Genomic DNA, 17542 nt, shown 5'->3' on the forward strand with positions numbered 1-17542 from the left:
AATGTGTACGTATGAGTTTGTATTCCCTAATACCTCACGGCTTTTTACAGAAGACGTGGTTATTGGCGAAATGTGCCAAGTATTATGAACAATCAAATTGCTTTTCAAGACATTATCTTTAGATATGCCGAGGTTACAAAATGTGGATGTAACTACTGTACATCAAAAATCTTCTTTTCTTTTATCAATATTCGACACCACAACTGGAAGATCATAAAAAAATCTGTAAATCTAAATATCAAAGACAATAGTCTGGCGTGTATTTCTTCCTTTTCAGATCTTACTTGCCGACTTTTGAAGGCACATAACAGCAGTGTTGTATCCGGTACATGGCAGAACATTATCGCAGTATTCGATACACGGCATAAAACTTTATTGAACTATCACGCCTGCTTCGTTAGAAAGCCCCACATCCATTTTCGGAAATGACATCAACTTGATCGGTACTTTTTATTTTTATAACTTGGTTCTAGCGACTGATGCGATATTCCACTAAATGTTTCAGATACCATAGAGAAAATCAAGACCGTGCCTTCCACTTTCCTTGCTTCATATATTCCTCATAGAGGTAGTTGTAATCGCTCAGTGCAGCCACTTTCGTCCACCCTACCATGAAATATAAGCTCAGTCCGTCCGGTTGCTGTACACCAAATACAGCGCAGATACTCTAGAAATTAGTCCACAATATACAGACTTCATCAGCAAGTAACCCCTGACGTATATGTTACACAGCGACAGTAGAGTCGAATACGTCGACACTTCATCATCGTGCAGCACGACTAACAGGCCATAGACAATGCCGCTTACAAAGCAAGTCCACTACACATCGCGGCGCCGGGTGGTAGTACGCAGTAGCTGTGGTGAAATTGCGTCTGATGTCAAGAGGCCTGTGCTCTGTGAGCCGAGGCGGCGACAATGACGCAGGCGCGCCCAGGTTATTGGATGACTGCGCCGTTGTGTTAGGCAGGCCCGCGAGGCGCACAAAGGGAGCCCTGCGCGCATACCTCAAAGCAAAGCGCAGCGCGCAGCCACAGTGCGTGCGCGCCCGACACAGCGCGGCCCAGCAGAGGAAGTGGCGCTTCTGCGGCGGCCTCCGCTCTCGTCTCGTATTCCTAGTTAGCGATATTGGTAAGCTTTACAAGGAATACCAGGTTTCATTAGACGCGTGAGCTGGCACTAGGCAGAGAATGCCAGACATCGACAAGAGAGCGCGTGATCCAGTATGAAAAAGTTTAAAAACAGACAGCTACAATATATAACCAACGACATCAGGTTACCCTCCATTCAGAGGCTGTTGCACGTAGCGACTGTTATTGAGTTGTAAATAACAGATTTCAGCTATCAACTGTCATTTTGAAATTTTATTGGCAGATCTAGACTTTAGCTAGAAACTAGCCATTCTCAATGCACCATCATTATTGATCAATGCATGTAATGCCTGTTCGTCGGGCTTCATTCACAGTTCACTGAATACTCTCTTGAATTAGCATTCAATGAACTTTGAATGAAGCCCGACCAACAGGCATTACATGCATTGATCAATAATGATAGTGCACTGAGAAAGGCTAGTTTCTAGCTGAAATCTAGATCTGCCAATAAAATTTCAAAACCACGACTGATAGCTGAAATCTATTATTTACAAGAAAAATATAACCTACGAGTTTATTGGAGAATGTATTGGGACGGACCATTTGTTGTACATGCATTACGAAATTTCTTCAGAGTGCTAAGCACTCGATGATGTTTCTCTATTTCAACCAATCGTCTTTTACTTTCGTTCACGAAATTTCACCTGGGTTCCTCCCAGTAGTGTTCATATCGGTTGGTGAAGACTAGCAAACAAATGCATACTTTAGCACGTGAGACTAGGCACAATACTCAACGATAAAGAAAACATCTTCTATAGCAAAAAATTTGAAACTCGGCTCTCAAACGTGTTTCGTTCGTAGTGGCTTGGGACGACTTCTGCTATTTGTGCTGAGAGCATATAATGGAAACCGATCAAGATGTTTTGTAGGCACCTGGGCACGATGTGAAGGACAAAGCGTGACCGACGAATATCAAGTGAGATCAAAACGTTCCTATTCTTAGAGAGTGTGGCTCACTTGCCTGATTTCTGGATAAAATTACAGAAGTTAAGAGACACTCAGGTAACATCAGGTGACAGCAAGTTATGGTCATCTGTGTATGCGTCGCATTAGCCTCTGCACTGTGCTATCTCCTCCTCAAGTGTCCCCGAAGACGGCTGTGTCCTTTCTGTCCCTCCAGACGACTCTGGTCTTGTTGTCTCTAAACATTTGTGGTCTCCGTTTCTGCCCCCCTGATGCCACCTAAATTGCTAGTATGCCGATCTAAATTTAATGGACCCCTCAGACTCTGCCAATGGAAAATATTGTCACAAACATAGCGCGCACATTATGTAAAATAGTCGATCTTTTTCAGGAAGCTGTGAATGCCAACAAATGGTAAGCCATTGTTCCCAGAATTTCAGAATGTCGACCAATTGTTACTCAGACTTATTTTCCCTCGTATACTGCACGTGGACTCTGTTTTTAATAGCGGCCCCAGTGGGGCGTCTGTAAGCTTCAAAGGTGGTCCTGGCCTGAATTGAACGCTTGAAACATCCCCTTAGAAAAATTTATGAATTACTATGCTGATAAACTTCTACGTTATTTGATTTTCAAACAGCTGAGCAAAACTGAACGTACTCAGACATTACTCTCTTTACTTACTCTGATCAACACTAAACTGAGACAATATTTTTAGCGCAGCGCAATCTGACTTTCAAAAATCCCTACAAAAGAATGGCCCTGACTAACAATAACCTTTACCTTTCATGAATCACTTACCTCAGAAAAATTTTCGTTACTCGAACTACTGCAATACAGCGAGCGCCACTACTGCCAGCTAAATAAAAGATTCTAACTACTGAAGGCACTAACTACTGACAGTCCGCTCTTAAAATTCTGCAAGCTCTCTCCCCACATCCACCACTGCTGGCGGCTCACCTCCAACTGCGCAACGCTACGCGCTGTTCACATCCAACTGCCCAACACTACAATGGTGACTATTCCAACAATGTCAACCAGCCACAGACTGCACACAGCACAGCCAGTGATTTTCATACAGAGCGCTAGGTGACGTTACCAACATAAAAACCTAAACAGCCTACCTACACGCTTTTACCTCCTACTGACTGGACGCCCCCGGTCACTTGGCGCCTGGTCAACAGCAGTATGGAGAAGCTCTATAGCAAATATCACATCTTCGTGGAAGTGCGTGGGATGGCTGCAAGACCACGCAATCTCACGCGCCATCAGTTCAAGGAAAAATTGGGAATGGGTAAGCTCAGAGACCATCAACATAGCTCTTGATACTTAAGTCCTACATTTAAATGTTACATTCTCAAGAATAAGATCTGCTTGTCGTGTTACTGATTCACTAAATGTTCATGGTAAGAATGAAGTCGAAGGCTGGCTACATAGCCATGTTAGACACAAAGTCAACAACCACCACGGTAGTATAAGTCTACCACCCACAAATAATAAAGAGATTCTTAAAATGTATGATAAGATAAAAGATATTACTCAGTACATTCAGGCAGATGACAACTCAATTGTAATTGGTGAATGGAATTCGGTAACAGGAAAAGAATTATAAAAAATAGGAGAATGTAAAAATGTTATAGCACATGGACTGTGGCAAAGGAATGAAAGGAAAAGCTAGCCGCTTAGCAGCATTTTGCACAGAGCATAATTTAATAAGGAGGTTTCATACATGAAAGAGATCTGGAGTCACTGGAAGATAATAAATACATCATGTACTGGTAGGAAAAATATTATGAAATCATATTTTAAACTTTAAAACATATCCAGGGCAAATGTGCGTCTGATCATAATTTATTGGTTATGAACTACAGTTTAAAATTGAAGAAATGGAGAATCATAGGAAACGAAGGGGATGGAACCTGTATATGTTGAAAGTACTGCAAGGTGTTGACAGTATGAAAGGGATCATCTGGAAACTCTTTAATGCAACAGGGAAAAAGAACACAATAGAATACGAATGGGTAGCTTAAATAGCGAAGGCAGCTGAGGATCAGTTAATTATGAAAAGAACAAAGCCTATTTCTGATGTATTATCCTTGGATAGTACAAAAGATACTGATTTAAAATGATGAAAAAGAAAAAAAAACGTATAAAAACAGAAGATGAATCTGGCGAAAGGAAAGATACGCATTTGAAACACTGGATTACGAAAAAAAAAAAGAAATAGCAGTAAGAATACTTACATTAGAAGACATAATGAGAAAAGGCAACCCAACAGGCCTTGGTACAGCTTATTGGCTGAAGCTATTTAAAATTTATAAGGTAGTATGGACAAAATAAACACAGCAAAAGGCTGTCTATAACTTATACTGGAACCAGACAATGATTATGAGTGGGATGAAATGATAGGGGGGTTTTAGCTGAGAAGCGAGAAAGATGGCTCTAATGGCTCTGAGCACTATGGGACTTAGCATCTGAGGTCATCAGTCCCGGAGCAAGATGGAGCTTCACCCTGTTTGCCTAGATATTCCATCAGTAAATTACATAAGTTGTAAAGGCAATTAACAAAATTGAGGGATAAAATATAAAATCATGGTGAAAACATAAAAATTATAAGATTCACTGATAACATTTTATTCTGTCTGAGAATGCTAAGGACATGGAAAATTTATTGAACACATTGGTTAGCATCTCCAGTTCAGGTTATAATATGTGCATCAACAGAAGTAAAATCATGGTAATGGACAGGGGTCGAATTATATTCGGTGATGCTGAAAAAAACTACATTGAGAAATGAGACCCAAAAAATGGTAGAAAGTGTGTCGTAATTATGGAGCAAAATAACTGACTATGGCGGAAGGAAAAAGAATGCAAAACGCAGACATTAAGCAGCGTAAAGTTTTATTTACTTAATCAAGTATTTATTTATTTTAAAGAAGAACAATATTTTAACACTGAACATAAAATTAAGTGATTGAAAGTATTTCTTGAAAATATTTAAGTAGACCCTAGCTTTGGAGAAAGTGAATTGTGATCGCTAAACAGTTCAGACAAGAGAGCAATAGAATTTAGTTTTGCGGAAAATTGCTGAAGACTGAATGAGTACATCAGAGTTTATGGCACAATGCAGCTAACAGAAGGTATTGGTTGATACGAAACTATAACGAATCACTGTGTTTGTAATGTCAGTTTGATCATTTAGAGTTGATACCAGAATTTATGTCTGTAATATTAAACATATCAGAACTTAATTATCGTTCATCTTATGTTTTGTAGAAACAGTGTACTGAGTTATGTCTCCTTCTTGCTACCCTCTTGTCTCCAGGCCGTCACCCAGAAAGATTTTGTATGAATTATTCCCTGTAAGTTGGTTTCAGTAATAAGCATAATAAATGCAGACATATTTTCATTTATTATGCAAGTAATCCATTCACTGTACTAACGCTATTTGAGGATTGTATCTATATGATCGAGCTAATTAAGATTTTGGAAGCGGACAATATGGTGACATCATTATTTCATTGCAATTTAATACAATCATAGTCTCATGTGACCAAGCTTCCCATTCTCCAATGACGATATTTGAGCCTGACATATAGAAGAAGCTGAAAATTCAGGTCAGTTTAGATATTCATGGATTTCTTATGCTCCTGCTACCGTCACGGTGTTGTATCCCACTTCTCAAACAATTAAGATAAATATTTTCACTTCATCATTTTCTTTATTAACTCTTTATATTATGGGATGCATTACAATGGTGACGGTGACATGACCTTCTTTTAACTGGAATTTATTCTTTATTTTCATCAAATTTTTACAATTTTTGTTGTATTTGTTTCATGTACTAAAACACCAAGGAGAATTTAAAAAGCAGCTGAGCAGATGGACAACCAAAACATCCAGAATAAATTTAAAAATCATTTTATACCAGAAATGTTTACAATTCGGAACTAGAATTTGCACTGCTATCTATCCTATGTCATAATACAAGCTATAAGGGCAACTTTGTTTTTTCTTGCGTAGATCTGTGGTATATCTGTGAGCATCCAGGGCCAGATTTTGGTTGGAATTAATAACTGTTAAATGTTTTTGGCAATCAGCTTTAACAACACTAAAAATAAAAAATGTACGAGATGGGTGACTTCACGCTGTGAGTGAGTGAAATAGTGCAACGTTTCTTTATTGTTTCATTTCAGTAATGTTACAATTCTAAAATTATCTTGCTCATAAATATTGCTATTTGTGCCTCAGTGTTGTAATGAATTAAGTGATTGTATGTATGTGATTTCAGTCACCTTAAATGTTACAGTTAAAGTAGCAAAAGTATAAAAAATGGAAACTGAAAGAAAACAGAACTCACTGCAGGTAATAGCAAATTCTCTGATGTAGTAAATGAAAATGCTACAGCCTCAGCTCAAGAAGTTGAATCAGTCACTCGAAACGACGAAAGCAACACATCTCGCAGTCCCTCAGAAGACTGAGATAGAAAACTGTGTCGTAGATTACAGGCAAAGACAGGGATAGGCTCTGAACAAACACGAAATCGTCAAATCAATACTCAACTGAAATATTTCATGACATGCCAACTAACTTCAATGAAATTGTAACTAAACCTGATGAAATGCTTAATGAAATAACTGCTATATGCAATGTCATCGGAATATGGTGAAATGTCAAGCCAATTGTCATCTGTAATTACTGCTAAATGCAATGAAATGTCAACTAAATGTAGTGAAATATCGTTTACTGCAAAGAAAATGGCGATACAGTACAATTAAATGTCTTCTACATGTAAACAAATGTCTTCTAACATAAATCAAAAGTTAATTAAGACAGATGTGTGTCACCTAATCCAGAAACAATGTCTGATGAAATGTCATTTAACAGTAATGAAAAATTAAATTCAGAATGTGCACATATAATGAAACCTTCAGCTGCTTAACCTTCATCCCATAAGGGCACTCTGGGAGAAGTAATTAAGACTGAGATAAACTCATTTGAAAATACATTTGGCAAAGATTTACCACAGATGCAACATAACATTACGTCACCAATTAATAATCAGCATATTGAGTAGTCCATTGTAAAACAAAGAGTAACTGACATGCTGCTCTCTGTTGCTAGCATTTGTAGTGACCTATTTATTCTGCATGACGTAGCGAAATGATTAGCAACAAAACAAATCATGTATGTCAGTCACACAATCACCTATCCTATTGGGTGCAGGCAACATTTTCATTGCAGCGAATTTTATTATGTGAATACTTATTTGAAAACGAACAGTTGCATGTGCCCACGACAACAATACTAAAGTAACAATAACAATAGCGGTGCAACTCACTTTTATCTGCTGCATGTGAAGTTTTGTTGTCACAGATGGTGAAAGGACTATTGTTTCAAACCTATGACGCAGTCAGCCACATCGTCGTCTCACAAGGCTCGCCATGGTCCATCTGGCCTGCCATATCGTATTAAGATGTTGAAGGATGGTAGCAAATACCAAACTGGTTACTATCATATTGGAACACGACAGTACCATGACTATGACTAGCACAGTAACCAGGAGGTAAACAGAACACACTTACTAGAAATTTCAGTACTGTTAGCATCAGCTGGTGAATACAGGAACCCACTCTGAACAAAAAGTTAATGGAAGGACTCTTCCCCATAAATCGAATATAGTGAACTAAATGTGACCACAATTAGTAAGCCATAGGGTCGTCTTGTGGCAAAGTCTGTAATCCAGTGAATTTACTACATTTTAATATTGATGCAAACATTAGCAGGGATTTAACTGCTGAACAATAGAAACATGGTGATTATGGTGAAGATATTCTTCAAACCACAGTACGTGCTATTGTTTTAAATTGGGTGTTATGATGGACGTCATGTCATTTAATTTATTTAACGACGTTCATGAGGTCACAGAAATGCCCATGTTTCCTACATAGATTTGTAAGATCTTTGGAACTACTGGTGTTAAATTGAGAAATGTCAAAATAAAATCTTGGGCGATATAGGAAACGGAGTTATAAAATGCGTGTTCCAGATAGTGAGTGGGATAGTAATAGAATGTATCTTTGGCAGGGATTTCCTAAGAGAGAAGGTCGCAGTAGTAGACTTCTATTCAGGTAGAAACTTTTTAAACATCGATAGCCAAACGATTCTACTTGACTTAGAAAGAACAAAGGTAGAGCATGGTAAATTCTGCCAGAATTTAAAAGTAGATTTCCTTAAGACAAAGACAACATACACCAGTAGTATAGCATCATACAGCACTTAGTATTAGAATACTGAAATTCAAGCAAGATCCAAGATCGTAGAGTCTCCTACTATTGACGCTTTGAAATACGCAGAATTAAGAATTATTGTTAAAGTATGCACAATGTACATGTGTCTGGAAGCAAACCTGTTGTTATTAACACATACAAATATGAAATGGTAGTTAAACCCCAATGACATAATTCTGATAGAATACATACACCATCCCATTGACCTAGAAAGGAGCAATCACTTACGAGGTAAGACAAACAAAGTATGTTAAGCTATATGCAACAAAGTCTACTACAGCAGTTCTAATAATTTAAAGAACAGTAAATTGCTATGTGCCAACAATTGGCAATCCTGCTACTTTGCTGTCAGGCAGTACATTGAATTTCACTTTTCCAGAATGGAAAAACTACATGAATGTGATGTTACATAGATACCAATATCACTATTTCAACCCGAAAGCAATCCCACAGCACTTCTTTTTCGTAAGTTTACCTATTTCGTATTAACATATCTACATAATCATCAGACAAAATGGATAAAGTACACTCAAGTTCAGAAAAAAACAGAACTCCTTAACGACAGGAGATATGACGTTCACATTCACAGGAACTGTACAGAAACATGTTCTGCAGAAATGACCAGCATTTGAAACATGGCCTGCGGGTTCAAGGTCAACATCCATATCGCGGCGCAATATCGCCTACCGGTGGAATATACCTGCGCCTCTCGTTGTCGCTATAAACCTAAGGCAATGGATCAGAGTGACTTGAGCAAACATGCAGGATGCCTTGCAGACGTATGCGCAAACCGTACCATCAAATCAGTGAGTGTGCAAGACGGTGCATTATTGGCATAAGAGACTGTGATTAATCCATCTGGGAAATAGCTGCTTATGAGGGAGGGACGAAGTGTATCGGCAGTGCAATGGGTGTATGCAGAATGGTTCATGGAAGGCTGTAGAACAGGACGTCATGGGTCCGGTGGCACAAACAAGGCCCCCCCCCCCCCCCTCCTGAGAAGAAAGACACACCTCATCCGAAAGACATTAAGGGAAGGATCTGCGTCCTCCTCGGCTCTAGCATGACTGTGGAACACATCGTAAGGTAGCAGGGGTGACAGCCCATCCCCGCTTATTGCGACATGGGTCACGTGCACGTCCTCCACTTCTCTATCTCTGACGAATATGCAGAAACATGCTAGATGGCACTTGGGAGAGGAATGGAATCAAATAGTGATTTCGGGCGAAACCAGTTTCTGTTTGCTTGAAAATGATGGCCTCATTTTGATTCGCTGCAGACAGGGGAAGAGGCATCAGAGTGACTGCATTCGCACAAGATATACAGTGGCCACTCAAGGCCTCGTGGTGAGGGATGCTATTGAGTACAACCATAAATCACAATTTGTGCCTGTCGAGGCCACTGTCACCAGTGAGACCTATGCGAATCACATCCTGTGACCCTTTGCCATACCCTTTCTACACAAAACTGCAGATGACATTTTTAGTAAGACAATGTAGAACCATAAGTTGCTGCATGAACACGTGCCTTCTAGGTATCACAGGATGTCAGCATTTTGCCGTGAGCCGCCAGGTCACCAGACTTGTCGTTATTCGAAACTGTGTGGGGTATGATGCAACGACTGTTGCAGTGCTGTGGCCCAATGCCAACCACCACAGATGAACTTTGGAACCGGGTCAATGGAGCATGGATGGCTGTATCACAGAACACCATTTGGCCCTTTTACGCGTCGATGACATCACGCACAGAAGAAGTTATCAGGGCTCATGGCGATCCCTGTGCCCACTAGGCAACAGCACACATGCTGAACCGAGGTGACAAATACTTATCGTTTCTGCAGAACATACTGATGTACATGCCTACGAATATGAATATCTCTCGTCGTTCAAGGTGTTGTGTTTTCTTCTGAACATGAATGTGTTTTTGAACGGGTTTTAAACAATTTGCCACTGTACGCAACACAATTCTCTCCACCTGATTAATATGCAAAAAGAAAGAGAAAACTGAATGGATAAATGCACTTCTACATCTTGAGAGAGAAGAATGTACCTGGAAAAAGAATGTAAGAGGAGCAATACTTGTTCTCACGAAGCAAGCACACTTGCGAAAAGCCTACTATGATGAAAGAGTACAGAAATGCAAAGATATGAGATACGAGAAAGCGTTCGGTTGAAAATTCAACAAAATTTTCGCTCCTTTTTAAATGGCAGTTTTTGTATACAGGTCCTTATAAAATGTTCAAGATTCAGGATGAAAAATGTTATCTTCTCGCCTGATTCAATACCAACAAAATTAAGAAATTATATGCTTACCAGGATCTTAAAAGATACCTACATATACGTCAAAATTTATATATTTTATGTATACGTTTAAAATAAATTATTATTAATTGTGATATAAGGACTGGTTTAAACAGTGATGATAGTAGAAAATTCTGGAGAAGCATGCAGGTGAAGTACCTACAGCGGCTGAGTTACTATTTGGACAGTAATTTCATGGAGAGAGTTTAGCCTAGTAGTATCTACCAGTTGTATATATCAAATTAATTGATTGCTAAGTACTGTGCTGCACTGATAATTCAATCACTTACTGTCTCCCTGTCTCTCTCTCTCTCTCGTGTGGCGCCTCGGTGCCAGGTGCACTCCTTTTTACGTGCCGCCTTTGACTTGCGTGACGGTGATGATGATATGATGATGAATACGACACAACACCCAGCCCTTGAGTAGCTAAAATCTCCAACCCGGCCGGAAATCTAACCTGGGCGCTTTCGATTGACACTGAGCCACCCTGACTCCGCAGCTTCCGAGGTAGATAATGCTTATTGTTATATTATGTAAACAGTAGTCATTAGGAACGTAAGGTTAAAAACTTCTTTAGCATTAGTGTGGATAGTGTACTATAAGAGAAAGGGTCTACATCTTCTGGTGATAGGCGAGGTACAAACATTGACCTATGAAGTGAACTATGAACTGACTGAGAAATTTCACTACATCTAATTGAGTGTTATGTATGAAATCACTCAATTCTGTGAAAGATTAGAATGTTTATGTTTGATAAAGAAAAGGGAGACGTGTGTAAATTTGTGTGGGTTGACTCCCCACTGTGTGAGCATTCTGTTATGATTGAAATCCTACATATGTATTTGTAAGGACTGTTTAGTCACGTATTTTTCCAGTACCGCTGGAACAGAAGAGACAAAAGTATAGCACAAGAAGAACGTGTTTTCATTGCCTCAATGTTTTTTGTAGGTACCTCACATTTCACGTTACTATAACATAAATATGGAAGGTGATCTGTATCTACATCTACATCGATACTCCGCAAGCCATCGTGCGGTGTGTGGTGGAGGATATCCTGCACCACTACTTGTTATTTCCCTTCCGGTTCCAGTCGCAAATATAGCGAGGGAAAAACGACTGTCCATATGCTCCCGTACGTGCCCTAACTTCTCGTATCGTATCTTCGTGGTTATTACGCACAACGTATGTCGGCGGCAATAGAACCGTTTGTCAGTCAGCATCAGTGCTGGTTCTTTGAACTTTCTCAGCCTCATATTAATGCCTCTGTTGGGCGTGTTAACATGGTGCTGGAGAGGACACTGATGGCAGAGAACATGGGTCACATTGCAGTGGTGCCATTTGAGTCTATCGGTAGATCGCGTTTCACTAGGCATCGTCTGCACCTCAATTGCCATGGGAAGGGGACGCTGACAAAGCTTATAGGTGACAGTCTAGTGGGTCGTGGTGGAATTACCCACGGAAAAATTCCTATAGTTGATGGTGTTAGATCTGCACCTTTTTAGACAGATGGCAGCTAATAGGTATACCTGCTTAAAGGAAGTCCCTCTAACTAAGGAATCACCGTCAGAGGACGTCATGTTTCCAAGTAGAGAAGGAAGTAGCATATTTCATCGAAATACAATAGGCATTAGAGATAAAGCTGGTGAACGGCTTGTAGATGTTGAGCCTGAAATTATTGGTACATCGGAGCACCACTTAAATAATTTGACAATTCAGAGAGTTCCTTTACCAGGATACAGATTAGCAGGCTCTTTTTCGAGAAGTTCTTTGCTGGAGTGGCCATGTACGTAAAAACAGTATTCCGTTTGAGTCCGTAGACGTATCAAGGCACTGCTCTGAAACGATATTTGAATTTAGTGAAAGTAAACATCTAATTTTTGTTGTTTATACGTAGCCTAAGTCTGACTACAGAGCTTTTCTGTTCAAGCTAGAGAGGGTTCTGCTTTAACTTCATAGGAAGTACCAGAAAGTAGTTGTATGTGGTGACTTCAATATTAATTTTGTATATGACTGTGCAAGAAAAAGTATGTTGGTAGATCTCCTAAATTCATACTATCTGATGCAGACTGTGGTTTTTCCAACTAGGGTGCAGGGGAACAATATCACAGCCACAGGCAATATTTTTATCCATTCTTCATTACTAGATGAGCATTCAGTTAGTAAAAGGATGAATGGCCTCTCAGACCATGATGGACAAATTTTAACACTGAAAGGCTTTTGTGCTGAAAGAAATGTCACACATAATTACAAACCATGTAGGAAAGCTAATCCAATGGCAATAGAGTTTTTTAAACCTCATCAAGGAACAAGAGTGGCAGGATGTTTATAATGCCGGTAACATAGATGACAAATACAATGCTTTCCATAACACATTTCTCGTAGTTTTGAGAGCTACTTTCCATTAGAACGTTCTAAACGGGGTACTAGCAGTAAAAGGCAGCCTGCGTGGCTGACTAGCGGGATAAGAATATCATGTAGAACCAAGGGGGAATATTTTTAAAATGCTAGAAGTAGTCACAATCGAGCTACAGTAGACCATGACAAACAGTATTGTTAGGTGCTTAAAATGTTATTAGGAAGGCAAAGAGTATGTGGTACGCAAATAGAATAGCTAATTCACGGTATAAAATTAAAACCATATGGTCAGTTGTGAATTAAGTGCTAGTTCAGCAGCACAAGGTGGACGATAGAAACTCAGTTCATATTGAAAATATTTCTAATATTGATAAATCAGATATACATAGAGTATTTAACAATCATTTTCTGGACATTGCCCGTGAATTAAATAAAAATTTGGTTCGTATGGGGAATCATATAACTTTCTTGGCAAATGCCTTTCCGAGATTGATGTCTGAAATACTCCTCTGTGATACAGACAATGGGGAGATTGAGTCAATAATTAAATAACTGAAGACTAGGGACTCTCATGGATATGATGGAGTTCCTAGCAGAATATTAAACTACTGTGCTGCATATGTTAGCCCTGTATTTAGCCATATATGTAATTTTTCCTTTAGAAATGGTCAGTTTCCTGAACGATTAAAGTACTCAGTAGTAAAGCTGCTTCATAAAAAGGGAGAAAAGGATAAAGCAGACAGTTTTAGATCTATTTACATGCCACCAGTGTTTGCTAACGTTATTGAAAAGCTGTGTATATAAGGATAATTGGTAATTTTATATCACATAATTTGTTATCCAATGCGCAATTCAGCCTTAGAAGTCGTTTAACAACTGAAAATTCTATATTCTCTTTTCTCTGTGAGACACTGAAAGGGTTAAATAAAAGTTTTCGAAAACTAGGCATATTTTTTTATTTAACTAAGCCGTTTGATTGTGTTCATCACAAAATATTGCTCCAGAAGTTGGACCATTACACAATATGAAGTAGCTCACAACTGATTCACCTCTTACTTGAACCGAGCGAGGTGGCGCAGTGGTTAGCACACTGGACTCGCATTCGGAAGGACGACGGTTCAATCCCGCGTCCGGCCATCCTGATTTAGGTTTTCTGTGATTTCCCTATATCACTTCAGGCAAATGCCGGGATGGTTCCTTTGAAAGGGCACGGCCGATTTCCTTCCCCATCCTTCCCTAACCCGAGCTTGTGCTCCATCTCTAATGACCTCGTTGTCGATGGGACGTTAAACACTAATCTCCTCCTCCTCCTCTTACTTGAACAATATACAGCAAAAGGTCATTATTCACAGTGTTGAGAATGGCCATGATGTGGTGTCTGAGTGGGGTTCAGTCAAATGTGGGGTGCCCCAGGGATCAGTTTTGGGGCCACTCCTGTTCCTTATTTATATAAATGGTATACCCTCTAGTATTATGGGTAATTGTAAAATATTTCTGTTTTATGATGACACTAGCTTTGTAGTAAAGAATGTTATGTGCAACACTGGCTCAGTTTCAAATACTGCAGTTCATGACATAAGTTCATGGCTTGTAGAAAATAAACTACTGCTAAATCACAATAAGACTCAGTTTGTACAGTTTCTAACACGTAATTCAACAGAACCCGACATTTTAAATTCATAGAGTGGGCACATGATTAGTGAAACTGAACAGTTGGGACTTTTAGTTATTCAGATAGATAGTAAACTGTTGTGGAAAGCCCATATTCAGGATATTGTTCAAAGATTAATGCTGCCATTTGTACTAGTTGAACGGTGTCTGAAGTGAGTGATCGTTCGACAAGAAAAGTAGTCTACTTTGCTTACTTTCATTCGCTTATGCCGTACAATATTATATTCTTGGGTAACTCTTCCCATTCGAAAAGGATATTTTTCACTCAGAACTTTCTTGTTAACGATATTAGCATATTCCCAAGAATAAGCAGCTTTCACTCAGTTAATAGTCGGCAGAAATCAAACCTGCGTCTGGATCGGACTTCCTTAAATCTTGTGGAGAAAGGTGTACAGTATACTGCTGCATCCATTTTCAGTAAGCTACCGCTCGAATTCAAAAATCTTAGTAGTAATCCACACCCTTTCATATCGAAACTGAAGAGTTTTCTCATGGGTCACTCCTATTCTGTCGAGGAGTTCCTTGAAAAGTTAAGCTGATTATTGTTGTATAGTTCATTGAGTTTACTTAAACTTATGGATTGACTTTTCTCGGGGTTCATAAACATTTTATTTTTCTGTTATTACTTTTATATTGTAGTTTCATGTACTGACACATTCCATTACCTTGAAGATTTGCTCAATTTGGTCCTTCTGAGCTTGACGTGTAAATAAAAAAAGTTAATAAATGAACATATACAGTACGGTGAAAATAGCCCTGAATGAGATCAAAATGGGCACTGCAAGCTCCGAAAACAAGGTTTTTTGCACTTACCTAGGATGATCTCATAAGTTTGCTATCCACTTCTGGTACAATGCTAAACGATGAAATTTTCCCAATGTGAGATGGGTCTTACACACTAAGAATTCAGATTTTCGACACCCTTGAGGCACAACGCAACAGCAGCGTGAGCAGCCATCTGCAACCTGATCGTTGGCCTGATTGTCGTTGCAACTACAGGGCGCGCCACCATTGTTAATTAGAACTGTGTATTTTGAAAACAATATAAAGATGCCCAGTAGAGACATTGACACACTGCTTTTTGTGGACATTAATTACAAAAGTGATGTTGACTATGAACTCGCACATCACGAAATTAAGTACTGTAGAACTCCAGTTACCCAAATACCAACCACCCAGATAACCAATTATCCGAATCACTTTGGGAAAAAAATGAATTTTGTACTGTAAGACAACATTTATTTTGTTCCTTAGTTATTACAAGTATATAGTATTCTGTACATTCCTTTATCGTTCCTAAATCAGTCCACATGGAATGTACTGAACGGTGAATTCTCTCAATGAAGAATGAATACAGATGTGCATTGTTGTATGCGCAATGTTCCCATTGTTATATTTGTGGTGCCGGTCATTCATTGTGGCCTACAACAGTCTGTGTCATGATCTTAACGTATTCACTGAGTTGTCGCTAAACGTTCTGTCTTCCATGTGTTTGATTTTGTGAATTCGTTTTAATTTACAGTTTGGCATATGACTTTTAAAAGATAACGCCCTGTCTTATCGCTGGAAGGCAATAATTAGTCAAAGGTGTGTGTGGTAAGCAGTTAGCTGAGATGTTTAGCGTGGTATGATCAACAATTTAAGACATAAAAATCAATTCCTCAATTTTAAAAGTTGTGTCTGTCCTTGACAATGAAGATCGGAGTTTGTCGAGAAAAGCGATAAAAACAGCAGAAGACAAAAGGTGAAGAGGCTATATTCAAGCGTCTTTTCAGAAAAAGTAAAACCTATTGCTGAGAAAATCGACAGTTTGTGTTCATTTCAGTTGAGCGTTGAGTGGCTACGGAATTTCAAGGCAGGGAAGGTACTCATGAAATGGATTTAAGTGGTGAAAAACTATCGACGTGCCAAAAAAAAGAAAAGGGACAGAAATTTTATTGAAAAATTCAAATTTGGAGCATAATCTTATGACTGAATTCTGCACAAAGTAGATGAGGCAGGCCTTTTTTTAGAATCCTTCATCTGAAACAACTTGAGCTTCTAAGGGGAAAACTAGTGCTTCTAGCCTTAAGGTTAGTAAAGACCGTGTTACCGCGCTGAACTCTGATAACTCTACGAGAAACCACAAAATACCCCTTCTCTTCATAGGAAAATCGAAAAACTTCCGTACTTTCAAAATATTAAAAAGCTTCCCATTGTCACAAGATAAAACCCAAGGCCTGTATGACTGCTACTGTCTTATGAATGGTGCGATTCAATTTTCCACACCCGAAGTGAAACATAGCAAAAGATCACAGGCAGAGAAGGCCACAAGGTGATATTACTTATGGACAACGCATTTTCTCAACCCACAAAGTGCCTTCTTGATAAAGAAAATCGACGTTACAAAATAGTTTTTTGCCGCCAAATGTAAGGAGTTTGCTGCAGCCAATAGAGCAATCAGTTATCGAAACTATAAAGTGGCAACAGCGGAGACAGTTGTTGAGGAAGCTGTTGACAGAAGATGGAACTAAAAGGAGCACTGTGGTTCAGCACCAAAAATTGAATTTAAAAGACAGCTCCTACATGGTGGCGTAAACATGGAATTGGGTGAAGATAACCACATTAAAAAGAGCTTGGAATAAACTGAAAGACATTTCAACCAAAGACTAGGTGTAGAAGGAGAAAATGAAAAGAAGAAGCGTGAAAAGGGAGAGGAAGAAAGAGAAGCGACAAAGGATGGAATGTCATCTCAGTCCATAAGAAAGACACTTTTGGAAATTTCTGATGTTCCGATTACAGTGCAGAGGATGTAGGCGAGTGGCTTTCTTGTGATTATTTGGAACCGGATGCCAACTTTTCAGTTACGATGAAATCATTTGAAGTGTGAGAGAAGCAA

The sequence above is a fragment of the Schistocerca nitens genome, chromosome 6 (genome assembly GCF_023898315.1).
Source record: "Schistocerca nitens isolate TAMUIC-IGC-003100 chromosome 6, iqSchNite1.1, whole genome shotgun sequence".
NCBI lineage: Eukaryota > Metazoa > Arthropoda > Insecta > Orthoptera > Acrididae > Schistocerca > Schistocerca nitens.